At 35.5% G+C, this 27,097-nt stretch overlaps 1 protein-coding gene and 1 pseudogene across 2 annotated transcripts in view; one reads left to right on the top strand and one right to left on the bottom strand.

The window, feature by feature from the left end:
* Positions 1-27,097, bottom strand: part of LOC103657472 — a 242,340-nt gene that overhangs the window by 9,868 nt on the left and 205,375 nt on the right. The gene's annotated exons all lie outside the window — the stretch shown is intronic.
* Positions 3,641-4,442, top strand: LOC103657387 (annotated as a pseudogene).

The following is a 27,097-nucleotide window of genomic DNA, read 5'->3' as shown; positions in this document are numbered from 1 at the left end:
AGTATCTTACAAAATGTTGTGGCTACAAATAGCAAATGACCTTGACTCAATTGGCTTAAAGAAAAAGGAAGAAAACTTGTCATCTCACAAACAGATGATCCAAGGTTTGTTAACTGAGTTGTTCAATGACATTATGGCACCAAAGTAATTTTCATCTGACTGTTTTGCCATTCTCAGCATGTCTGACTATCCCAAGCTAGCACCCTTTGTGCTCACAAATGGCCACAGCCCAGGGACTCAATCCATATAGGAAAATATACAAAGTCTCTTCCTTGTTCATCTAATTTAAGAAGTGATGCAAACTCTTTCCCAAAGCCCCCTCTTCTCAGTAGATCTCCCTCAAATCTCAATCAGAAATGGGGCAGAACTCACCCTAAACAAACCACTTGCTAGAATAGGCTCACTGAAATAGATTTATAACAATCAGATCTTACTCAGAAGCTAATCTGGGCAAAGCTGGACACCATACAATATCGGGGTTCTTTTAACATGGAGGAAGCAGAAAATGAATAATTTGGCACTCACAAAACTCCTGATTCCAGTCATGCTTATTTTAGGTCTAATTAATACAAAGAAAAGAGTGAAAATAAACCTCAGATTTCATCAAACCCAATGAATTCCAAGATTAACAATGTTGTGTGTACTGTCTATTGACATCCTGTGACCTGGTAATTTGGAATATTCTTTGGGAACTTCTTGCCTAGGCTATATAGGTGATGCTCTAAAGCCCAAATGATAATTAAAGAAGTGAAATAAAATTAATATTTTAATCCAAATGGAAGTGATATGAATAAATAGGCAGCTTGTGAAAAATTCATTTGGATAAGATGAGAGGATTATTTTCACTGGCCCAGCTGTTTTGTGGTTTAACTCACAGGGGATCATGTTGTCCTCAGGCACTGTGGGGACCCACCTCTGAAGGCTGAGAGTTATGTACCACACTATTTCTCTAGGACATCAACAGGGTCATATTCTGGCTTCCTTGAAAGATCTGCCTTTTTGTGTCAATTTGCACTAAATTCCCACTAAGCTCTGGGAAACACGGCTCTATGCTATAGAAATTTGCCTTCAGGTAGCAAAAACAGTTTTACCTTGAAATTTTGCCCACATGTTTAATTGTAGATTTGCTGTTTTTGTTTTTGTTTTTAATTGTTGATTGTGCTTAACTATAACCTCCCTGAGAGCAAGTCTTTGATAGTCACAACATCAAGTTTGAAGCCAGGGTCACAGTGATCAAAAAATGTCCAATGAATGAAAGAATACATTTTATTTCTTTACCCATTTCTGCACTTTTGCCCAAACCACAATATTCTGCCAGTTGCCTTATAAGCTCATAAATATCTCTGGTAACTGAACAGCACAACCCCCTTAGAAAATGTTGCACAGCAACAAATACGTGTATCAAACATCTAATACTAACATTGAACAGAGTGTACAGTCAGTCTCAAAGGTGGAGCAGGGCTCCCTAGTTCTTAAGTGTGAGCAGTGCACAGTGACTTCCTTCCAAGTAATACATTACAGGAAGGAGACAAGTTTTAAGTGGAGAAACTTGACAAACACTACCTCAGCCAGGTGATCAAAGTCAACATCAACAGTGAAAACTCATGGTGATAGTTTTTCCCTTTTTATGATGTGTTAAGAATGGCATGTTACCTCTGTGATCTTCTTCTCCAAAACCATAATCCTGTTCTAGTCGTGAGAAAAACACCAGTAAATCCCAACTGAGAGACATTCAACAAACTACTGGACCAATAATCCTCAAAACCATTAAGGTCATCAAAAACAAGGAAAGTCTGAGAAACCGTGCAAGTCAAGAGGAGCCTAAGGAGACACGATGACTAAATTGTCACATGATATACTCAGTGGGACAGAAAAAGGACATTGGGTAAAAAGGAAATCTGAATCAAGTATGGACTTTATTTAATAATAATGTATCAATATTTGGTTCATTAATTGTAACAAATGTACCACACTAATACTGCCAGAAGTTAATAATAAGGGAAACTAAGTGTAGGGTATGTGGGAACTCTATACTATTGTAATTTTTCTGTAAAAATAATTCTTCTGTTCTTAAAATACACGATCTTTACTCACATTCATCTGGAGTGGAGAGGGGAGAAATGCAATCACCAAACACCAAAAGATGGCCTTTCAGTAGATTCTCCCCTCCTCTTCGCTCCCCAATGGAGAAATGAATCAACACCTGTGATCCATCAATGTGATAATGCATGCCTTCTTCCATGCTTTCTTTCTGGGGAGAGTGAAGAAAGTGTGTGGCTGGAGGCCAGCACTATTAATGTAGAGGAGGCTGCTGCACGTGGCTATAAGAGGAGCACCTCCACCATCAGGTCACCTCTCCACATCGCCTGTCCTGGCAGAACCAAAATTCTGCTGCTTTTTCCAAGTTTCATGATATTTTGCCACAGGTTTTAACAAAAGATCGCACTTTCTTACTTTCAGCAATGACTTTGAACTCAACTAATTTTTGTGCTTCATGATTAATCATTCAGAAAGGGTCTGTCCTTGCTCTAAGATTTTTATTTCACACCTCAAATCCTCAAATACGTGGGTTTATATGGCGTGACCTGCTTGAGTTTCTTTTTTCCCAGAATTGTTATGCTGTAAGCATCTTCCTCCTTTACAATGATCCATCTCTTCACTGAGTTATCCTCTGTCTTCAATTCTTCCTTGTCCCTGACTAATTTAAATTATGAAACAAATCCACAACATTTCAAAGGAATCTTTTCCCATCAGCCAAGATCATTCACCAGTCAAGAAAGCCTTGGGGCAACAAGGTTACCCAGTAAATCTTGATGAAGATCAGTGAGATCTAGAATTTGCTTCCTTCTGTTGGGTAACTTATAAATGTAGTAATAATACGATGTATCCTAAATTCATTACCAGTTATGGGCATATTAGATATTTTATTTTGGAATATGTTGCATATTGGTTTACAGAAAAAGAATTCCAAAGCCTGCCATCGAATTCCTCCTCTATGTCATTTGACAATGAGGCACTAAAAACAATTGCAACAGCTGGATATATCCTGCAATCATGAGCCATATACTTTATATAGAAACTGAGAGTTTCAAAAGTTTGAAGCAGTTAAATCAACCAACTTTTAAATAAGTTAAAAATAAATAGTTGCTTAAACTGTCAACCAAAATCATAATTTTGATCCGAGAGAGACAACACAAATAAGTTTGATCTGTGACCCTAACTTAAAGAAACCCATCTGTTAATGATATCAATCAAAAAAGTAGCACAAATGCCATACGATTCCACTCATAAATGGAATCTAAAAAAAAAAAGAATATATAAACAAAAAGCAGAACCATAACTATAAATACAAAGAACAAACGGATGGTTGCCAGAGGGGAGAGGAGGATTGGGCAAAATTGGGAAAGGCCCTCCAGTTATGGAATGAATAAGTCACAGGAATCAAAGCAGAGCATAAGGAATACAGCTAATGATAATGGTGATTAATGGGACAGATGGTAACTATACTTGTGGTGCACATAGCATAATGTATGAATTTGTCAAATCACTAAATTGTACACCTGATACTAATGTAACATTGCATATCAACTGTATTCAAATAAGAAAAATTTTCAAAAATCAAAGTAGATGGCTCCAGCCATCCAAGATGCTGAAAGGAAAGAAGGCTTAGGGAAAGAAGGTGGCCCCCACCCCTGCTGTCATGAAGGAGCAGGAGGCCAAGAAGGTGGTCAATCCCCTGCTTGAGAAAAGACCCTAGAAATCTGGCATCAGACAAGACATCCAGCCCAAAAGCGACCTCATCCTCATCCGCTTTGTCCAACGGCCCCACTGCATCTGGCTGCAGTGGCAAAGGGCTATTCTCTATATAAGTCAAAAAGTGCCTCTCACGATTAACCAGTTCCTCTGGGCCCTAGACCACCAAACAGCTACTCAACTGCTTAAGCTGGCCCACAAATACAGACCAAGAGAAGAAGCAGAGATTGTTTCCCCAGGCTGAGAAGAAAGCTGCCAGCAAAGGGGATGTCCCCACTAAGAGGCCGCCTGTCCTTCAAGCTGGGGTTAATACTGTCACCACCTTGGTGGAAAACAAGAAGGCTCAGCTGGTAGTGACTGCACATGCTGTGGATCCCATTGAGCTGGCTGCCTTCCTGCCTGTCCTGTGTCATAAGATGGGAGTTCCCTACTACATTATTAAGGGGAAGGCCAGGCTGGAGTGTCTGGTCCACAGGAAGACATGAACCACTGTCACCTTCACACAGGTTAGTTTGGAAGACAAAGGAACTCTGACTAAGCAGGTAGAAGCTATCAGGACCGACTACAATGACAGATATGATGAGATCTGCCATCACTGGGGAGGCAATGTTCTAAGTCCAAAGGCAGTGGCTCACATTGCCAAATTGGAAAAGGCAAGGGCTAAAGAACTGGCCACCAAACTGGGTTAATTGTATGCTGCTGAATTTTCTGTACAACAAAGTCATAAAAAGTTCTCTTTCAAAAAAATCAAAGTAGCACAAAAAGCTACTTTTTTCTTTTCTCTTTTTAAATGAAAACAGACAAACCGAGACTGCTTATTTGAAATAGATGGGTTTCTAGTCATTCTTTGAAAATTTATTTTAGTTCAATTTTCAAAAACTAGTAACAAAAATGTGTAAGATATATCTGTGACAATCTCTAATTTCATGATCTTTGTTTTTTGAAAGATTACAAATAATGTACTATTATCAACAGATATCTATCTATCTATCTATCTATCTATCTATCTAGTCTCCTTGAGGGTCTTTTCTACTCTGCTCATTCCTTATCCTCTTAATATAGTACTTTTTTCCCAAGTAGATACTCACTAATTTACACTGAAATATATGTGCTAGTAATTTCTAAAGGAATCTCCATGCATGGCTGAAGGGAGGAATTTTAACCAAGGTTGCTATAAGAGAGAGAAACTTAGAAGAGGATAATGAGAAAAATATATCATTCATTTGTTCAAAGACACTTGAGTGCCTCCTCTTTGCTGATACTCTCCTAAGCACAATGGGGGATGGAAAAAAAAAAAACATGATCTGGACTTCAAGTAGCTTATCAAAATTAAAGATATAAGGTGTACATGTGAGGTATACTAGACACTAAATAGGAAGCAAAAGATATAATGAGTGACAACTGAAACATCTGGGGACTTAAAGAGAGGGAGAGATCACTTCCATTTGAGAATGTTCTAGAGACTGCTTATAAATAGAGTGATGATAATTAGCATAGCTAAGTTAATAATTACCTAAATGGGTTGAAGGGAAAATAGAGTGGCAGTGATCAAAACTGATTCTCTGGATCCTGTCAGAATCTTACTAAAACTGTGTCAGGAGAAATATGACAGGGAGCCCATGACTAAAAGACACCTTGCTTATGTGGCTATGATTTGCAAATTAATCACTCTGACAATCTGATCACTGTGATTCCTAAGAGTTTTGTATTAGTTTCATTTAGCAATTTTATGTTTATAGATTGTCAATTTTTAAAAAATCTTTAAAGAAGCTCCTTCTCTAAATTATGCAGCCTTTGTGCCAAAAATTTTGAAACATTCAGGTTGCTCAGGCACGGCTGCAAAACAACTACCATGAAACAGCTACCATGAAATCAAAAGGTCTGCGATAAAATATTTAGCTAGAAATTTAAAGGCCTAGTTAATATTTAACCCCAAAACTTATATAATAAAAATGGTGATAATGAATGTGACTCATGATAACCATTAGAGTTGTATAAAATTAAATTAATGATGATTTTAAAATATGAAATGATCATTTCAAGGGAAGAAAATTAGTTTTGTGTGACCATATGCTACATATTGAGAATAGATTTAGAAATCATCAAAAAGCACCAAAATAATACAGAAACAAAATATCTTCTTGCTCTATTTGACTGTTATCAAACACTCAGAGATTCTCTGCTGCTTAAGGGTGATCTCCTTCCCACATTTCTCAGCATGGGATACAAGCTGTCCCCAACACTCTTGTCCCTGCTTGCTCTTCTAGTGTCCAACATACCCAATCTTTGCTTTAGCAAAGTTACTTTCTTTTCTTAAAAATTGCAAAGGGCCTTCCCATATCTTGACTTTTGCTGCTACAGTATAAACCCTTCTCCATGTCTCTGGATGGAGTAAGCCCATTGAGGTCCAATAAACATACCACTTCTTTCATGAAGTAAAATACTCTCAGCTACAACAGCCTTAAACTTGACTAGACATTGCGCAAATTTATGGAGAGCACGGGGGAAGAGTGTGGACAACATCGCAAACCATGGAATACTTAGAAAACTCAACTACCAGGTGTACTTGATCCCTGAAACAATGGATCAGAAGAAAAGGAAGGAATATGGAATACGGAAGAACAGAGAAACTGAGCTAGGTCAAGGTGTGTGTGTGCCCCCGGTGTGTGTGGGGTTGGGAGGACGGCATGGAAGGAGAACAAAGATGCAAGAGGTTACCAGGAATCCTATTCAGGGATGTTGTAAATTTAGACTTGGTTCCAACAGAGATCAATATTTTTTTCATGTTTGCTTGTGAGAGTTAAGCAAGATGTGAGGAGCAGGGCTTGCTGTCCAGGAAGGACTTTGACACTAAAAAGAATAAACAAAATGCTAGCCTAGTTACATAGACTAGGCCAGTAAAGATGGAGGTAGATGGGTTTCTCCTGACATCCAAAATAGGAGGCCTGTGGCAGTGAAACAAACTACTAACCAACTCAATTATTCCAGTCCCTTCCCTCCTTATTTTCACATAATAGACAGTAAAACATATTAACAGAAAAACAAAGATCAAAAACAACACAGAAGGCTTGTTTTGGTTATTATAAACTATCAAAACTATCAATATGATTATCATAATGAGAAATACAATCCCCTCAGCACAGGACTTTTTCATGAGGCGAGAATGATTTATCTAATCTGGAGAAGATGCATGTATTGTTTATAACATCTGTTTGTTGTTTATATGTTAATAAATGTTCATAACTCTGAATCTGTTCATGCCAAAAAGATATTCAAAGTTCTTAAGTGAAAATTTGAAATAATGAAAGTACGCATTGACCTACCAGATTTCCATTGATTTTAAAAAGGTAGGATACTGCCAGTGCTCAGGATGTTTATTTATTTATTTTAAAGATTTTATTTATTTTTCAGAGATAGAGAATAAGCAGGGGAAGCAGCAGGCAGAGGGAGAAGCAGGCTCTTTGCCGAGCAAGGAGCCTGATGCGGAACTCGATCCCAGAACCCTGGGATCATAACCGGAGTTGAAGGCAGATGCTTAAACAACTGAGACACCCAGGCATCCCACTCAGGATGTTTTATAATTAGCTCACTGTTAGTTTGAAAATTGGAAATCTTATATTGTGAGGTATTCCAAATTTACAATGCTTTTATTTACTCTAAGGTATTAGAAACTAAAAACAGTAGCAATTGCTTGGTAAATATAGACAGACCTTGGTATTGCTTAGTGTTTCTTTGTATAAAGTTTTCAATTATCTAATTCAACAACCCATACTTTTTCTCTAATGTGGAAAGATTAGATGTGGAGAAGGGTCTAAACCACAGGCAGCTCATGTTAGTCTTCTAATTAATATAGGATATTACATAAAAAGTTTTAACTTGAGAATTTTTAAAGGCTCTATATGACTAAGTTTATTATTATTTTAATGAAATTATATTGAGATATAATTCACATATCATAAAGTTCACCCCCTCAAATTGTTCTATTCAATGATTTTTAGTATATTCATACAGTTGTACAATAATTACCACCCTGCAATTCTAGAACATTTTCATCACCCCGAAATGAAACCACATCTTAATTAGCAGTCACTCCACACCTTTTCCTCCCAGAGCCCCTAGCAACCACAAATCTACTCTCTGTCTCTATAGATTGGCCTATTCCGGACATTTAAAATGAAGGCGTTATATAATTTGAGGCCTTTTGTGTGTGACTGCTTTGATTTAGCATCATATTTCATGTAGCTTGTATTAGTACTTCATTTTCATGGCCAAATAATATTCCAATGTTTGGATATATTACATTTTGTTTATCCATTCATTAATTGATGGACGCTTGGGTTATTTCCACATTTGGCTATCATAAATAATGTTACTATGAACATTTGTGTACAAACTTTTGTGTGGGCATGTTTTTAATTCTCTTGGGTATGTACTTAAAAGCGTAAGTGCTGGGTCTATGATAACTCTTCCACTTTTTGAAGAACTGCCAAGTTATTTTCCACAGCGGCTCCACCATTTTACATTCCCACAAATGAGGAAGGGAGGGGGGTCCAATTTCTCCAAATACTTGTCAATACATGCTATGGTCCATCTTTTTTATTATAGTCTTCCTAGTGAATGTGAAGTGGTATCTTCTTATGGCTTTTATTTGCTTTTCCTTAAAAACTAACAATAGTAAGAAACTTTTTATTTGCTTCTTGGCCATTTGTATAGTATCTTCTTTGGAGAGATGTGTATTCAAACACCTTGCCCACTTTTTAGGTGGGTTATTACTATTTCATTGTTGAATTGTGAAAGTTCTTTATATATTCTGAGTATCAGTCCCACAACAGATATGACTTACAAATATTTTCTCCAATTCTGTGGGTTCTTTTCAAATACTTCATAATATCCTTTGAGTCACAAGTATTTTAATTTTGATGAATTCCAATATACCTGCTTTTTCTTTTGTCTTTGTAAGTTGATGTAGTATCTATGAAACCATTGCCTAATCCAAGATCACAAAGCCTATGCTTTCCTCAAACAGCTCATAGCCTGATCTCTTACATTTAGGGATATGATCAATTTTTAGTTTATTTTTGTGTATGATGAGGTAGGAGGAAAGCGGAGATCCAAATTCATTCTTTTGCATACATATATTCAGTTGTTTCAGCACCATTTGTTGAAAAGACTATTTTTTTCCCATTCAATTTTCTTGACACTCTTGTTTTGAAAATCAATTGACCCTAAATGTAAAGGTTTATTTCTGGACTTTAAATTCTATTCTGTTGATCTTTATCTCTATATTTATGTTAATACCACACTAGCTTGATTAGTGTAGCTTTATTAAATAAGTTTTGAAGTGGAATTGTGAGTCCTCTGACTATTCTTTTTCAAGATTATTTCTACTATTCTGGGTCCTTTGCATATCTGTATGAATTTTAAAACTTATGACCAAAATTTAAAAGCTTTTTGTACACTCTTTGTGGCTCCTTATATAGATAATCATGACATCTGCAAATAAGAACAATAAGAACAATTTTATTTCTTCCTTTCTGATCCGTATGTCTTTTTTTTCTTTTTCTTTTTTTTCTTTTTTTGCCTTACTGCACTGGCCAGAACTTCCAGTATTAAGTTGAATGAGTGTGCTAATATGAACATCTTACCTTCTTCCTAATTTTAGGGGAAAATCATCCAGTCTCACCATTAAGTATAATGTTAGCTGTAGGGTTTTTTTAAATAGATATTCTTTATCAAGATGGGGAAATTCTCCTCCGTGCCTTTTTTTTAACTGAGAATTTTGTCATGAATATGTTTTGAATTTTGTCAAATTCTTTTACTGGATTGATTGATACACTCATGTGATTTTTCTTCTGTTAATACGATAGATTACATTGATTGGTTAATTCTTGAATATTGAAGCAGTCTTGCATATCTGGAATAAACCCCTCTTGTTTATGGTGAATAATTCTTATTATAAACTATTTTATTATATACTATATGTTATATATTGCTGAATTCTACTTTTAATATGTTAAGAACTTTTACTTCTATTCATAAGGGACATTGATCTCTAGTTTTCTTCTTTTTTTGTACTGTTTGTCTCATTTTGATACTAGGGTAATTTTAGCTTTATAAGAAGAGTTGGGAAGTGTTCCCTTCTCCTCTGTTTTCTGAAACAGATTATGTAGAGTTGGTGTTAATTACTTTTTAGACATTTGGTAGAATTCACCTATGAAACCATCTAGGCCCAGAGATTTCTCCATTGGGAATTTTAAAATTATAAATTCAATTTCCTTAATATTATAGAATTATTATTGTTTTAGTGTTTTTTATTTTATTTTGTTATTATGGATGTACATGTGTATATATATATATACATATATATACACACACATATATATACATATATATATATATTTTTAATTTTTAATCTTTTTTTTTTACTTTAAAATAAGAAAGTTCCTGATCTGATTCCATGGTTTCCACCTTCTTCTCTAGTAGGCGTTGCAGTGTTCTGGGCCTTTCCTCTGCCTAGTTGTTCCCTCTTCTACCCTCTGAAAGTTCTGCCACTCTGAGTTTCTACCTTCACCAATGAATATAGATAAACTTCTCCCATCCAGCTTTTTATTTTACCCCAAATCACCACATCACCACTCCCACTACTAGAATGTCTTCTCTCTTCTGAAAGGTATACTCCTATTCCAAAGAGGAAATATTATTAAGGGTTGGCTTCTGCCTTTCTTGGCCGGCGTTACATTTTTGGTCAAATATCTTCTCTATTTGCTTTCTAAAAAAATAATAATAAAAAAGAATTCTAACTAGGTAATAACGAAGTCTTTGATAGCTTCCAAATTATGTCATGCAATGTTTCTAACTACAAAAATCATTATCTTTACTTTGGAGTCAACATCTCTCATTCTGTTATGGGCATAATAACCCAGCTAGAAAACTTTCAGTTGTTTGATTTCCCCCTTCCTTTTACCCTCTGTATCAAATGTGTCACCATCACTTTCCAATCATCTTTTGAAGGGCTCACTGATCTCTTTCCTGTGGTTGGATATATCATTTAGTTCCTTCCACTATTTTTTTTTCTTCTCTTTTTTTTTTTCTCTATCAGGAATGCCCTGTCCCTTCCTTCTGTTATCCAAATCCCATTTGTATGGAATTTTATTTGTACTTATGAAATGATATTGTACTTTATCATACAAGTATGCACACATTATATAAATATATTTATACATTTAATGCAAATATTATAAATATATATTAAACAGGTATACTAGAAGTCATTAGGATACTTTACTTCAAATGTTTCACCTTAAAAAATCATACATTTACGTTAAGGTAATTCTATATTGGTAATGCCTTTATTGGAATTGCTCTAAGATGCTTGGGCCTATATCTATAATTTTAACATTTTCAGGGTGAGAAATGTAATTTCAAGACAGTTAAAAGTCAGTAAAAGTTAAGTCAATCAAATTAGCCAATAGTATCTTCAGGTTTAAAAAAAGTGCTAGCAAGAAACAGGTATTCTTATGTGGTTTTGTAACTCACTAGGAAAGCAGATCCAAATGACAGCATTCTAAAATTATTATGCTGAGACAGTATCAACACACTTAATGGATAGTTTGAATGGTCCTTTGAATGTTGATATTCTTTTGAATGTATAAATTATATTTTATATTTTAATCACCCCAACCTGCCACATATTGCTCAAAAATAATTATTTTATATGTTGTCTTCTCAAAAATCACAGATTATAAACTCCCCGAGGACAGATTTTCTGCCTCACCCATTCATATCCTTCACAATGCCTAACAACTGTATTCTTGATAAGATGGCCAGAGTGGACTCACTGACAGACGTCAGTACAATTTGTACAGTGCTTCAGTGTATAATTCAGGAATCAGAGAGATGGCCCTCATAAAGGAAATAACTCTTGATTTTGTTACGATGTTTACATAATGATTTTGCATTATAAAAGATAAAGCTCTCTAAAGGACAAAGCCAAAAGCAATTAAAAAAAAAAGTGAAATGGTAAACTGCATTTGCAGAATTGCTTTTGGATACTGGGATATACATGAAATGAATTAACGGAAAATACTGAAGTGATAGGTTTAATATTATAGTCCCAAGAGCTGTTATGATACAAGTAAAACTAATCAATTTAGATTATTCAGTTTAGTTATTATTTTCACTTCAGGGGAATTCCTGAATCATTAAACTTAGTAATATCTATAGCTACTATGGGTCTCTGATTACATCGCTCACCTAATGAAACAGTAAGCAGATTACCAAATTAAAAGACCCCAAGGGGAAAAAAGGCTAAAATATTCATCTTAACAAATTTCAAAAAATTTTTTAAAAAGATTTTATTTATTTGAGAGAGCGTGCATGCGAGCACGAGTTGGGGGTGGGCAGAGGGAGAGGAAAAAGCAAACACCCCCCTGAGCAGGGAGCCAGATGCAGAGCTCGGATGCAGGGCTCCATGCAGGGCTTGCGGGGCTCTATCCCAGGACTCTGAGATCATGACTGAGGTCATGATCTGAGTCAAAGACAGACACTTTACCAACTGAGCCACCTAGGTGCTCCTCAAATTTCAAATCTTTAATCAGGATTGTTAGCTATCTAAGCCTTAATGAAGTTTTACCATGTAACTAAGTGCAGAGAATGAAGGGTTTTTTTAATATTTTATTTTTAAAAATGCAGCAATAGTTTTATGATATTTAGAAGTGAAGGTTTATATGGACACAAGATTTTTATACAAGCATGTATAGAGACAAATAAAATTCTTGAAGTTCAAGGAAAAAGCTGAAACTACAATCGTAAAATGATTGCTTTCCCAATTTCTATTTATATTCTGTTCCCTTTGAGTAAGTGGACTTACATATCATTAGTTCTTTCCCAACTGTCAATCAGTCCATGCAACCCGTCCTTCAGGATGGGGTTTCCCTCCCTTAATAAACCGTTTGACAAGGACTGCATCATGACTCTGGGTAGAAGCTGACCTTACCAAAGTATTTCTCATCTAAAGCATATCTTTTGAAGTCCCGTGATTGGCTTAGTGGTGGTAAATTTCTTTGTATACAAAAGCTGACACGTGATTTTCAAGGTAGGTAGCGGGAGAGTACTATGCAATTTGCAAAGGCATATCTAATAATATAATATTATAATTGGGAAACAAATAATGTGAGCTTGAACTCAGTGCAAACTGCAAAAAATTAAGCTCTATAAAATCTTCCTAGTTGAGTGGGCCGATGGTTTTAAAGAGGCTGAGAAACATGGGTTAAACCATTTAGAAAGAAACTCTTTAGCTATAGTAAAGTTTGCTTATTCTTTGATCACATTGATCAACTCTGCTTATTTTGTTGCTATTGTTGTTTGCCTTTTTATTTTTTTATAGTTTACTCTTCCCTATTTTTTAAGATTTAAGTATAATTAACATAGTGTTATATTAGTTTCAGGTATACAATATAATGATTCAACAATTCTATATATTACTCAGTGCTCAGCACAGTAAGTGTACTCTTAATCCCCGTCACCTATTTCACCCATCCCCCCACCCAACTACCCTCCAGCAACCACCAGCTTGTCCTCTGTATTTAAGAGTCTGTTTTTTGTCTCATTTTTCTGTTTGTTCATCTGTTTTGTTTCTTAAATTCACATACGAATGAAATCATATGGAATTTGTCTTTCTCTGTCTTATTTTACTTAGCATTATATCTTCTAGGTCCATCCATGTCATTGCAGATGGCAAGATCTCATTCTTTTTTATGGCTGAGAAATATTGCACTGTGTGTGTGTGTGTGTGTGTGTGTGTGTGTGTGTGTGTGTATAAGTACCCCATCTTCATCTTCATTACCCATTCATCTATTGATGGACACTTGGGTTGCTTTCACATCTTGGCTATTGTAAATAATGCTGCAATAAACACAGGGGTTCATATATCTTTTTGAATTTGTGTTTTCATTTTCTTTAGGTAAATACCCAGTAGTGGAATTACTAGATCTTATGGCAATTCTATTTTTAATTTTTCAAGGAACCTCCAAACTGTTTTCCATAGTGGCTGTACAAGTTGGCATTCCCACCAACAATGTACAAGGGTTCCTTTTTCTCCACGTCCTCACCAACACTTGTTATTTTTTGTCTTTTTGATTCTAGCCATTCTGACAAGTGTGAGGTGATATCTCATTGTGGTTTTGATTTACATTTCCCTGATGATTAGTGATGTGGAACATCTTTTCATGTGTCTGTTGGCCATCTGCCTGTCTTCTTTGGGAAAATGTCTATTTGGATCCTCTGCCCATTTTTTAATCAGATTATTTGTAGGTTTTTTTGGTATAAGTTCTTTATATATTTTGGATACGAACCCGTAATCACATATATCATTTGCAAATATCTTCTCCCATTCTGTAGGTTGCCTTATTGTTTTGTTGATGGTTTCCTTTACTGTGCAAAAGCTTTTCATTCTGATACAGTCCTAATAGTTTATTTTTACTTTTGTTTCCATTGCCTGAGGAGATATATCTAGAAAAATATCTCTAAGCCAATGTTGAAGAGATTACTGCTTGTCTTCTTCTAGGAGTTTTGTGGTTTCAGGTCTCACATTTAGGTTCTTAATCTATTTTGAATTTGTTTTTGTGTATGGTGAAAGAAAGTTGTCCAGTCTCATTCTTTTGCATGTAGATCTCCCCCTTTTTCACCACCATTTGTTGCAGAGACTGTCTTTTCCCCATTGATATTCTTGTCTCTGTCGAAGATTAATTGACCAAACAAGCATGGGTTTATTTCTGGACTCTCTATTCTTTTCCATTGATCTATGTGTCTATTTTTGTGCCAGTACTATACTGTTTTGATTATAACAGCTTTGTAGTATAGCTTGAAATCTGGAATTGTGTTACTTGTTCTTTCTCAAGATTTGTTTGTTTGTTTGTTTTTAACTCATAAATGTGGAATACTAGTACAAACAACCCATATATATTTATTTTAGTTTGTTAACATTTGAAAATTTATTCTGAAAATGAAAAATGTATGTATAAAACTCTTCATTCCTTCCTGCGTTAAGAAGTTAAAGTACTCTCCTAAAGAAAAGGACACTGTGAATTAGAAGAGTGAGTAGACTCTCCATGAATGTGTAAGAAACACCCTATTCTAGCCATTATCTTACTTGTGGATTATATACCACATCTCATTTGTGTACCACTAAGTCTGTGGTAGACTATGCACTGAAAATCCAGACTTGCTCCTTGGAGTCCAGTCCTGTGGTTCAACCACTTCTATTTGACATTCATGTATAAAATAATACAGTGGCACCTATGTTTTTATTTATTTTTTATTTTATTTAAAGGCTTCATTTATTTGAGAGAGAGACAGAGCACGAGCAGGGAGGAGGGGGAGACGGAGAAGGAGAAAAAGGCTCCCCACTGATCAGGGAGCCTGACACAGGATTCAATCCCAGGACCCTGGTATCATGACCTGAGCCATAGGCAGAGGCTTAACTGACTGAGCCACCCATGTGCCCCAATAGTGGCACCGACGTTTTTAAATCACTTAAGCTAAATCTATGACAGGACATAAGAGTATTGCCCATGATAAAGCATTTTGAATTATATATATATGTTAATTTCAGGCTCATTTTTGATTTTTTTCATTAAACCAACCCTATTTTCTCTAATTTCATATAGGAGAAAAAATTTTTTTAAAGAACATATCTGAAGCCAACTAAACCATATTGTTTTCAAAGGTTTGTTTCATATGAAGATATATTTTAAGCAGATATTTGACTTTCATTGTTTAACTCCTCCGGAGGACATTAGCATTCACTCCCTGCACCTGGTATCACAGCAAATATCAGTTTACAAACTGAATCAGGGCTTTAGTTTATGTTATAAACTGCTGAATATGATCAATTTGGCATAGAGCACTTGTTTCACATTATTTGAAGCAAATTCTTGTTTCAAAAACTTTAGCTTGTAACCTTGTCTATTGAAGCCCCATTTTTTAGATAACCAACACAATTTTTATTTACCCTGGAGAAATAGGACGCTAAGAAGACCTTGCAGTAAAAGCTCAGTAAATACTTGAAGTCGAACTGATTCAAAAATATGAACTGATTCAAAATTAATTATTCGTTTTAGGAAAAGTGGTAATCCACAAGATTTTTACCTCTCTGAACCAAGGAAAATAAGAATCTAGGTATTAGATTACTCAACCCTTGCCTGATTCTTCGGTGTTTATTAAGAGCCTAATATGTGCTCCTGGGCAGTACACATTCCCAAGGACTCCATTGTCTAGACCAAGAGAATTCAAGTAAACCAAATCACAACTCAGCATGTTGTGTGCTGCTCAGTCAGGATGATCAGTCAGGGAGGGCTTCTGTGAGTAGGTGACTCTTAAGTTACTGTATTATGGAAAACAGAAGTGGAAGTGCAGGATGAATTCAGTGAGGGAGGGGGGAGGTTCCTATCAGGAGCAACAGCTTATACAGTGTCTTAGAGACACAGGCAAGGAAGGTTTGCTCAAGGAACTCCAAATAATTCATACAGAGAGGAAAAGATGGGATGGCGAAATAGAGGGGAGCAGTGAAAGGTAAGAATTCAATTTGCCACTTTAAGGAATTTGGAATTGATGCTTGATTGATAAAAATTGTTAAAGGTTTGTAAGTGGAGGGATGACATGATCTGATTGGCACAATCTGAGGAGGGCCCTAAATCGTGCCCAGTGTGGAACAGAATGAGAGAGGTGTTAAAGCTGCTGAGCCAACGAGGAAGCGGAGCAGTTTCGATCTTTGCTGTGAAGTACTAATAATAGGCTTTAAGTATAATGAACTCCTCTCATGTTAAAATCTCTAGTTACATTTAAATACCACGTCTCTTTCCCAGGGCTAACATTCAGCTGCCTTTCTCCATGGCCCAAACCCTGGCTCGCTGTGCTTCCCTCTATACCTTGTTTACTCATACTGGGCAGGATGCACTGGCTGCTCTCACGAAGCTGCTAATGAAGATTGTGAGAAAGTGTTTCCTGGGAGGAAGAACCCACCGTATGGTGTGAGGCAGCCCTGAAGCAGATCTTGGTTCTGTCAGTTTTCATGCGGTGGCCTTGTGGAACTCCTAAAGTCTCTGAGCCGCACTTTCCTCACCTCAAAAATAAAAACCAAAATAACTCTCTAGCAAGGCTGTGAGAATTGAAGATCATTTATGCATGGCCTCTAGAAAAGAGTAAGCCCTCACTGAGCACTACACATATTTATTATTAAAGAAGAAATGGCATGAGCAAATTTCACATTTTCTAGTTGCTCTTTCAAAGACAAACAGACATTGGCGGGAGCTCCCAGTAGAGGACTGGGGCCTGGAACTCTCCTGTCACTCTGATTCCATGTTATTAATGCTTCCAGGCAGCTCAGCCGCTGAACTGCTCTAGAAACCTATGCAAAAGAGTCTTGTTCTTAACTATGTAATCAACGTGACAGGGCCACGGCGGAAATAAATGTGAACACCATGGCCAGGTGGCCTTGGGGATTGTGGAGTGCAATTAACCTCCTCACTTCCATTCACAGAATGCTCCAAGAGAAAGGTAGTTGCTTGTCACTGGCTGAGCTTGGGTCTGGATACTAATTCCAAACAGCATTTGTGCTCCCTAAGTGTGGTCCCGATCAGAGCCACTTCCAGAGAACAGAGAACACGAAATGGAGACTGTCTGAAGCACTGATTCTCCCAGCAAACCTTTCAGAAATATCAACGAATGCAACCAAGCAGAGTGGTTAGGAGAAGGGAAGCTGGCATTTCTCTCCTATTTTCATATGAATATAATGATACAGCCCACGCCATTTCTGAATGTAATGAGGATGTAATCCACAGTTTAAGCAGAAAAACCTGGTTAGAGAGCAAATAGGGAAATTTTATCTTGAGCAGTACAGCACAGGAGATCTGGGTGAAGGTATAAAACCAGAGAAGGAAGAATGTCTAAGTAACTGGCTTCCCATTCACATTCATTTAGTACTTTTTTTTTTTCCTTTCTGTCCCTAAAGGCAAGAAAATCGGAAAAATCTTCCCCTCTGTAGCTACAGCTGGCATTTTCGCAGGGATCATTAGGAAAACAGGTTCAGCTTTTCCAGCACTGGCTGTCATTTGTGCCAAAAGCAAATAGGAACAGAAATAGTAACACCGATATTGTTATTACTGTATCGGGAGTCAGCTAGCTCTTCTGTGTCTATAGCTTTTCTAAGTCAAGCCCGGTATCCCCATCATGCCTGACCTGTCCGCACCATTATGAATGGTGAAGGGGGGTAGGCGAGGAGATGCAAAACTGTCACTGAGTATGGGCAGCCAGCTTGACTTAGCAGCCTATGGCTGTTTACGTCTTATATTGCAGGAAAAGCTTGAAAATTGAGCCCCTTTTAATGGGATTATTAGTTAGTAGAAAATTTCCAGGAAGCAATTGGCCATATTTATCAATTTAGCCATATTTACCAATAGCTTTTTTGAAAATGTCATATATTTGATACAGAACATAATTTCTAAGAATATACCCTAAGAAGAAATCATTTAAAATGCACACAAAGGCTTTGAAGTATGAAAGTGCTTATTATAGAGAGATTTTAATATAAAGAATTTTGAATAAACAGCAATCAACTGTTGATTATTGTCATTATCCATATTGAATATATTCAACTATTAAAGGAGTTTTATAGAACTTTAAGTAAAAGTACTTAATATTTAAATTTTATCCTTTTCTTACGTGAACTAAAGAGATCCACTCAATTAAGGTGAAATTTTCCCCCTTACTTGTCATACATATGAAGTGAAACTAGCATGGAATAAAAAAGCTATTAGGAATTGGGGTGACTTTTGGAAGAGAGATAAAATCAAAAGTCAGAATGATGACTGATGACACACAACACTAGAAAATCAGAATAAATGCCTGCTCCCTCCACTATGACAGAGTACTGTGAGGAGTATTAACCAATGCAATTTACCAAGAGGGGGGAAAGCAAGCAGAATCAATATTGTAAAGTAGGAAACACAATTATTATTATTTAAGAACGATATGATTTTACATTTGCAAATTACAGGAAATCATTCTAGAAAGTAATGAAGTAATAAGAATTTGGGAAATTGAAAAATAAAAAAAATCATCAGAATATATAATTAAAAAATTAGAAAAGATAAATTATGTAAGAATAAACTTTTGAAGAAAGCACAGAAAGTGGATTCTGTGAGTGTGAATGGGTCCTGACCATACCAGAAGGGCATGAACCGAGAAGCCAGTCAGACCTAAACTGAGAGTGAGGACAAAAAAATTAGAATAACCTAGCAATGTTTAGGAAATATGATTGATAGGACACTAGTGAGTGGAATGTGGCGATGAGGTACTCAGGTGACTTCTGGGTTTCTGAACTGCATAATTGCATAGATGGGACATCATTTGGGTGAAACAAAAAACACTGAAAAAGTAAGTAACTCAAAGAGCATGAATTCAAAACTCATCTTTTCTTCTCAAAACTATTTCTCTAACGTGAGTTTTTTTTTTTAAGACTTTTTATTTATTCATTTGAGAGAGAGAGAGAGAGAGAGAGAGCATGCTCCAGAGAGAGCATGAGCAGGGGGAAGGGGCAGAGGGAGAGGGAGAAGCAGGCTCCCTGTTGAGTAAGGAGCCCGATGCAATGCGGAGCTTGATCCCAGCACCCTGGGATCATGACCTGAGCCAAAGGCAGATGCTTAACTGACTGAGTCACCCAGAAGCCCTATGTAACATAAGTTTTAATTGTCTATTTGAAACTCAGAAAACTGGGGAATGATTTTTTAATTCTCTTTTTCCCATTACTCTCTTAAGACATGGGCTAGCATTGTCTGAAGGGGGATTGTTAAAGGACAATAAAAGAATTACTATGAATTACAAATGCACTTTAAAGTGCATGAAAATATTATGTCAAATATAAAGCTTTTATTTGGTGAAATTATAAGCAGTAATCCAACCATGCCCTCCTCCGGAGAAGGACACTGACAACTGGAAAGGAAAAAAAAATTCAGTTTTCCTTAAGTATGATTTGAAGGTTATCTATGATTTTGTATTTCTGATATAGTAAAAAGAGAAAAAGAAAGATTAAAAAAGTCATCTGGGAAAAAATAGAGATGTTGTTATTGTTTCAAATAAAAGGAAGAGGAGGAGGAAATGTCAAACAGTAATCAATTGCTGGTCAGAGGTGAAGCAAGGTAAAGTCCAGAAAGTGCCCGCTGCCTCTAGAAACATGGAGGTCGTCAGTGACCTCATGGAGGTCAGAGTCAGGGTTGTATGGAGAGCACCAGGCAGCCACAGCTTGCCCAGTGTCACGTGATGAAGGGGAGCTTGAAGCGTTTTGACAAATTGGCAGGTAAAGTAAGCGATAGGTGGTAGCTAAAGAATAACGTGAAGTCTAGAAATTTGCTGTGGTTGTCTATTTTGAATGAGAAAGCTATCGAGACATTACATAATACAATGAAAAGAAAATTATTCAATAATTAAAAAAATAATGTAATGAAATATACCAAAACAAGACGTATTTTTTATGCCTGCAAGTTGGGATCTAGAGCAATTTTAAAACCTTAAATAAAACAATAGGAACTTTAAAAATTTACTCTAGTGAACAAAGATTTATTCTGTATTCAGAAAAATAAGGACAGTGAACTTCATTTTATAAAAGAAACAAAAGAACTCTGGTCACCAGAGTGCAATTCTCTGGGCATGAGAGGAGATGCTAGAATCTAACTCATTTGTACAGCACCTTGTCCTGATTGCTCCTTCTACTCAGGAGCATGATTGCTGTAAGAATTTCATACTGCATGAAGCAAGAAAACTAAAAAGCTGCAAACTAATGTTTAAATGGAAGATAAATATTAAAAGATAATGAGGATTTCAGTTCTAGATAAGATGGAGTAGACATTCCACCCTATTCTTCTCTGCCTCTTACAACTAAAAACCCTGGACGAAATACATGAAATAAATATCGGAAGATTCTAAAAAGTGAAAAAAGAAGGGAGCATTTGTAAGGACCTTGAGATTCAAGGAATGACCTGGCAAATTTTGGGGTTTTTTTCTGCCTCTTCTGTATCCCATCCTGGGCACTGGGGAATTTCACAGGCTGGAAAGAACAGCAAGTACAGGCAAAAGCCATGAGCAAACAAACACAACAAAATAAAAAGTCTGGCCTCTTTAGCCAAAGGACCTGGGAGGGAGTGGCCACGTAGGGCATAACCTTTTGGACAACACCAGACACACCCCAGAAAAAATTGTGCCTTCCTTAGCCTGTCATTTGTGGCAGCTGACATCAGGACTATGTGAGGAGAGATCAGAGTACCACCATAACCCAGCAGTAATGACATGGCTCCCCCTCGTGGAGGGTAGGTGTCCGCAGAGACTGTGTGCTTGCACATGCAGGGTCTAGCCTGGTATGACTGATCAACATGATCTAAATATAATAAAAGATAACATCTTACAAGAAGGACCAGGAAAACCTCAAGTTGAATGAGAGGACACATACAACAGACACAATGCCAAGATGGCATAGATATTGGAATTATTTGACCAGAACTTTAAAGCAGTTATCGTTAAAAAAAAAAAAAAAAGTTTCAATGAATAATTATGATCACTCTTGGAAAAAAATGAAAAAGAAATAGAAACTTTCAGCCAAGAAATAGAAGATACAAAGAAAAACCAAATGGGAGTGCCAGGGTGGCTCAGTCAGTTAGGTGTCTGCCTTTGGCTCAGGTCATGATCCCAGGGTCCTGGGACTGAGCCCCACATTGGGCTCCATGCTCAGTGGGGAGTCTGCTTCTTCCTCTGCCTCTTTCTCCACCCCCACCCCGTTTGTGGTCTCTCTCTCAAATAAATAAAATCTTAAAAAAGTAAAAAATAAACTAATAAATTAAAATGAGAGTAAAGATTTCTTTAAAAAAAAAAAAGAACAACCAAATGGAAATTTTAAAACTGAAAATATAAAGAAAAGAAATATATAATAAAGATTTTCACTTCCAATTTGGTAGAATAGCTGGGGATGACCAAAAATCCCACCCAGAACAATTAGAAAAGTTAGACAAAAACACAAAAACATCTATTGGAAGGCATCAGTGAGATACCAAAGAAGACAGAACCTGACAAACTAGAGTTCCAGAGAGGAGAGAAACATATTGAGGTAAACATGTTCTGTAGCACTTTTCCACTGGAGACATTTGCTGATTTTTTTAAATTGAAAACAGGAAAGTAGAAAGAGATTTCCAACATAGGAACCTAAGGCGAGCTGTTGGCAGTTTCCCAGGCTGGGGAGGCAAAACTTGGAGTTCAGGGCTATCAAGGCAAGCAGGACTTGAAGGCGAAATTATTCCACAGAGAAACAAAACACATGAAGGGAGTCGTGCCTAGGAGTCTGGAAAGATGAGCAGAGCTCTTGCAAAAATCATAAAACTAGAGAGACAAAAATTGGGAGTTTAGAGCCCACCAAAGAAGAGGGGAGTCTCCTGATAAACAGCCAAAATTTCCAGGTGGGACTCAGGAAAGTATCATAGGAGTAAGAAGAAATTCGAGTAGATCTCACAAAACTGCATCAACTCCAGTTCAGGTTCCTGCATTCTAACTGCCTATGAGATAGTAAAGTAAATCCTCTCCGGAAGAATTAAATAGTAGTCAAAGCCCTCATATTTTTCATCCATATTATTCAACTTTCAATCAAATGCTTTTAGGAATGCCAAGAGACAAGACAAAATGAAAAAAGCCAAGATAAAAGAAAGGCAATAATAATAGATGCACAGGTGATCAAGATATTGAAGTTATTAGAGAAGGACTTAAAGTAAGTGTAATTAAAATGCTCAGAAAAATAGATGAAAAGATGGAGAATTTACCCTAACATTGGCATCTATTACAAAATCGAATAAAATCTATAAAAAAATTTTAAAAATTAATCAGATGCAATAGCTGATTTTTTAGAAACAAATAGATTTAATGATGGATTACATACAGCAGAAGAGAGGAATAACAAATCATTAGATAGGTCAATAGAAAGCCTCCAGATTAAAGCAAAGTAAAAAATATGGAACTTATAAAAAACAGCATGAAAAACATGTGAGACACATAGTTTTAGTGGGTGAACAACTGAAGTCCCAGAAGGAGAGTAGACAGAGAATAGTGGTGGAAGCAATATATAAAGATACAGTGATCAAAAAATTTTCAAAATGAGAAAAAAATCAAAATGATGAAACATATCAAACTGCAGATTCAAGAATCTCTACACATTCCAAGATGGATGGATGGATAGATGGATGGATAGGATGGATAGGGAGATAGATCAGTCACAATATGTGCACTATAATTAAACTTCTGAAAATCAAAGACAAAAAAAAAATCTTTAAAGTAGCCAAAGAGAAATGGCATATTATCTTCAAATGAGCAACAATAATACTGAAAGCTAACTTCTCAACAGACATGATATCAGCCAGAATAAAATAGAATTATATCTTCAAAGGGATTAAAGAAAATAACTGATTGTTTTAAATTCTACATGCTGCAAAAAAAATTCTCAAAAAATAAAAACAAAACTGAAAAATAACTAAGAAAACTCTCTGCAATAGAAATCCTCTAAAATAAAGATGAAAGCAAGCTCTTTATGCAAAAGAAAAATGTACCCAAATGAAAGCTTGGTTCAATGTAGAAGGGAGCTAAAAGCAATGGAAATGTTAAATATGTGAGTAAATCTAAATCAATGTATTGTCTATATAGCAATGTTATTAAGATCTGTGTGATTTAAATTATATTTACAATGAAAATGCATTACAAACAGCCCAAAGGGTTTAAGAGAATTAAGAGAGTTGAAATGATCTAAGATTTTTGCGTTGTGTAGAAAGCTATAAAATACCAATTTTCATTATACTCTGATAATTTCATAGTCTCTAAGTGACTATTAAAAGAAAATATAAGAATGTATAACTAACAAGGTAATAAAGTAGAAAAAATGAATAATACAAAATATTTGACTCAAAGAAGAATAAGAAGATGGAGGAGAAAGAGAAGAATGAGAACAGGAAGGAAAAGAAAGGAAAAGAAATAGAACTGGTGGTGGAAAACAAATAGTAAGATAGTAAATATGAACTCAAATATAACTGTGATTACATTTAAATTAAGGAGCTAAATATTCTAAATAAAATACAAAGTGTGCCAACCTAAATTTTTTAATGAGCATAATAGTAATCAAATTTTGAAGGAAAAAATGCAAACCCTAAGCAAAAGAAAACTGGCATATCTATATTAACTTCAGACAAAGTAAGCTTTAAGGCAAGAATCTTTAGTAAATATAAAGAAATATATCTCATGGTGGTAAAATATTCAATCTATAAGGAAGATATGATAATTATAAATTTGTATGCATATTATAATCTAGCCTCAATATAAATAGTGGAGAAATGACTGAATTCTAAAAGAGAAAAAAATAGACAAAATTATAGTTGGAAGATTCAATACGTCTCTCTTGGTAACTGATAAAACGAGCAGATATAAAAATGTAAAGCCACAGAAAACTTGAACTAGAAAATTAGGAAATTTGTCTTCAGATAATCAGAACGCTGCTCTCAATATTTGCACTTTTCTCTAACATGCATAGTATATTGACTCCCAACCTGACTGTACGTTTGATCCACAGAACAAATTTCAAAGACAATGTCAAAGAATTGCCATCATGAAGAGTATGCTTGTGCTTGCCATTTTTTCCAAAATTATATCTGAGGTCCTGGTCAGTCCACTAAGGTTTGGAAAAAAATGTAAACCCCAAGAAAAACCCTTTATTATTTAAGGGACAATTTTACAGACACAGAAATTTCAAAAGAATTTTGACTATTATAATTATTATATTATAATCTATTATAATCACTAAGTGAATTTAGCAACACAGCTAGAAACAAAGCCATTTGTTCCTGTATACAGCAGCAACATTTCAAAAATGAAAATAACAAGATAATGTGAAAATACAAAATTAAGTGACAAAAAGAAGGAAGAGATGAAAGTACAATTCTTTAATTAGATATCGAGAAAAATGGGTAAAATGTAATCTGAAAACAAACGTATCATACACAGAGAAAATGAAGATATAAAATTGCCTTTAACAAAATAGATATATTATCAGTGAAAAAGGAAAAGTTAAATAATAGCAAAACAGTTAGGTTCTGATAAGGACGAACACCATTTTCTTGCCTTTTATATATTTTTAAATATTATTTTTGCTTCTATTGTCTTCTTATTTAAGTTTTACTTTATAGTGCATTTTATTTTATAGTGTGTTATTCTTCTTCCAACTCTTTCTTTACTTAGTTTTAGTCTTTTAAATTCTCAATTTAATTTTTTTCTAAAATGTTTTAAAGTTTTCTGCTTTGTCTTAAAATTTATGCATTTTATCACATATCCCATATGTATTTTTATTATACAGTATTATGCAATAACATTTATTCTATAAATTAATAAATCTGTAATTTAATTAATGCTTAACTTCCTTCTCCTAAAGTAAAATTGATGCTGTGCTAAATTTTCCCCTGAAACCTTGAAAACTGAGGAGGAATGTGTACCTCACTTCATAGAGCCTAGCCTGACAGTACTCTCATTTTGAAAGCTGGTTGGAAAATGTGAAAGCCAAAGGAGGATGGAATTTGGTAAGACAAGTCTGATGACCATTTAACCTGAGGAGCCCTTTACATAACTACTTGTTCCAGAAAAGGGATGTGCCTGCAGGCAATTCCTGGGTCAATAAAGAATACCAAGTGCCAAAGGTGAGGGTGTTGCTGGGGACAGGTTGATATTGTTTTATCAAATATGGTTATGGACTTCTTGAGGATAAAGACTCCAAGCTTTCACCTTCTTTAGCACTGGTCATCCCATGCATCTTCTTACTCCTTCACTTGTTGTCTCTTTGACTAAGTCCCATAAACTCATCTATTCTTTCAACATAGATATTTGCTCTCTGTCTCTGGCTCTCCACATTTTTCCATAATATCTTGCCTCCATGCTGTTAATGCTGTTGTCCTGGTGTCTGAATTATCAGGAGGCTTGAACTACTGCAAATTTTAATCCCCAAGGAGATATGTGCATGACACTCACTGATTATATGATTAGGTGAGTCAAATGAGAGACAAATGGATACCAGGGAAGGCAACTGGGTGAACCAAAGTACTCCAAAATATAATAAGGTAAAATGATCTCATTCTTTATTTAAGGAATGAGGAAAGTGGAAATCATTCAATGAGATTATGAGAGGTACCGCATATTTAATTTAGATGGATGCTATCTATTTGTTCATCCAACCCATTTCCTTATTTACCCTCTGTGTAAGTATATGAAGAAGTACAAATACATCATTATTGACCTCCTGCATACAACTGGAATAAATTATTAGTAAAACATATGAAAATTTAAAAAATGCATTTGTGATTATAAAAAGTTTTTATTTCTTACTTTATATTTTCTTATAAGATCACTAAAAGTCACTTAGGAAGACACTTCTGTGTTTTATAAGCCTTTCCCTGGAGTCATTGTACTGTGGTCTAATTTTTTTTTTTTTTTGATACAGGAAATGAAGTTTCCATTGTAAAAGCAAGCTTGATGTTCTACAACCCAAAGGCCATGACAGAGTGTTCTAGAAAGTATATCATTTCCCTTTTTTTAAGCAGTTAATCAATTTCCTCTATCTTACCAATATCATGCAAATATAATGTTGGTTAAAGAACATACACTGAGAAGAACAAAATTTCGTATAAAATTCATTTTTGTGCTCAAATATATACATCTCTTAAAAGTAAGTAAAGGCAGTCCAGAATTATCAATTCTGTGAATTCTTGAAAGTTTTACTTTTGACTTGTATTTACTCGTTATTTGGGGGAGGAGCTCTAAAATACCAAAGACATCAATCCTAACAAAGAAAAACTATGTAATCAATAACAATCTTCAACTCATCTCATTTTCTGTGCTAAGTAGAAATAAAGAAAAAATTTTGAAAGAAACTAATATATGAATCAATTTTCACGTAATGTGGAATCAGAAATCCAAAAGAATAAAGAAACTGTAAGACAATTCTTGAGCGTTTCTAAATAGGGAAACTTAACTCTCATTAGAAAAACTGGGTTAATTCCTGGGGTCCCAAAAGTTAGCTGTATTCAGGAGCTCCTGAAGGGTCTCTCCACCACAGAGGGCAGTGGTAACCTTAAAAAACAAACAAACAAACAAACAAACAAAAAACAGAACAAAACACCTTAATAATCTTGGGCATTTCTCTCTCCTAACTCCCAAATGTCTGTGCCAATAATTTCAAATTGTATTTACTACAAAAATCTCTTAAGTTTTTCTTTGGCTTTGTTGTAGT

This window comes from Ursus maritimus, unplaced genomic scaffold (genome assembly GCF_017311325.1).
Source record: "Ursus maritimus isolate PB19 unplaced genomic scaffold, ASM1731132v1 scaffold_29, whole genome shotgun sequence".
NCBI lineage: Eukaryota > Metazoa > Chordata > Mammalia > Carnivora > Ursidae > Ursus > Ursus maritimus.
The sequence above is the reverse complement of the archived record's forward strand: the minus strand, read 5'-3'. Positions and strand labels throughout refer to the sequence as shown.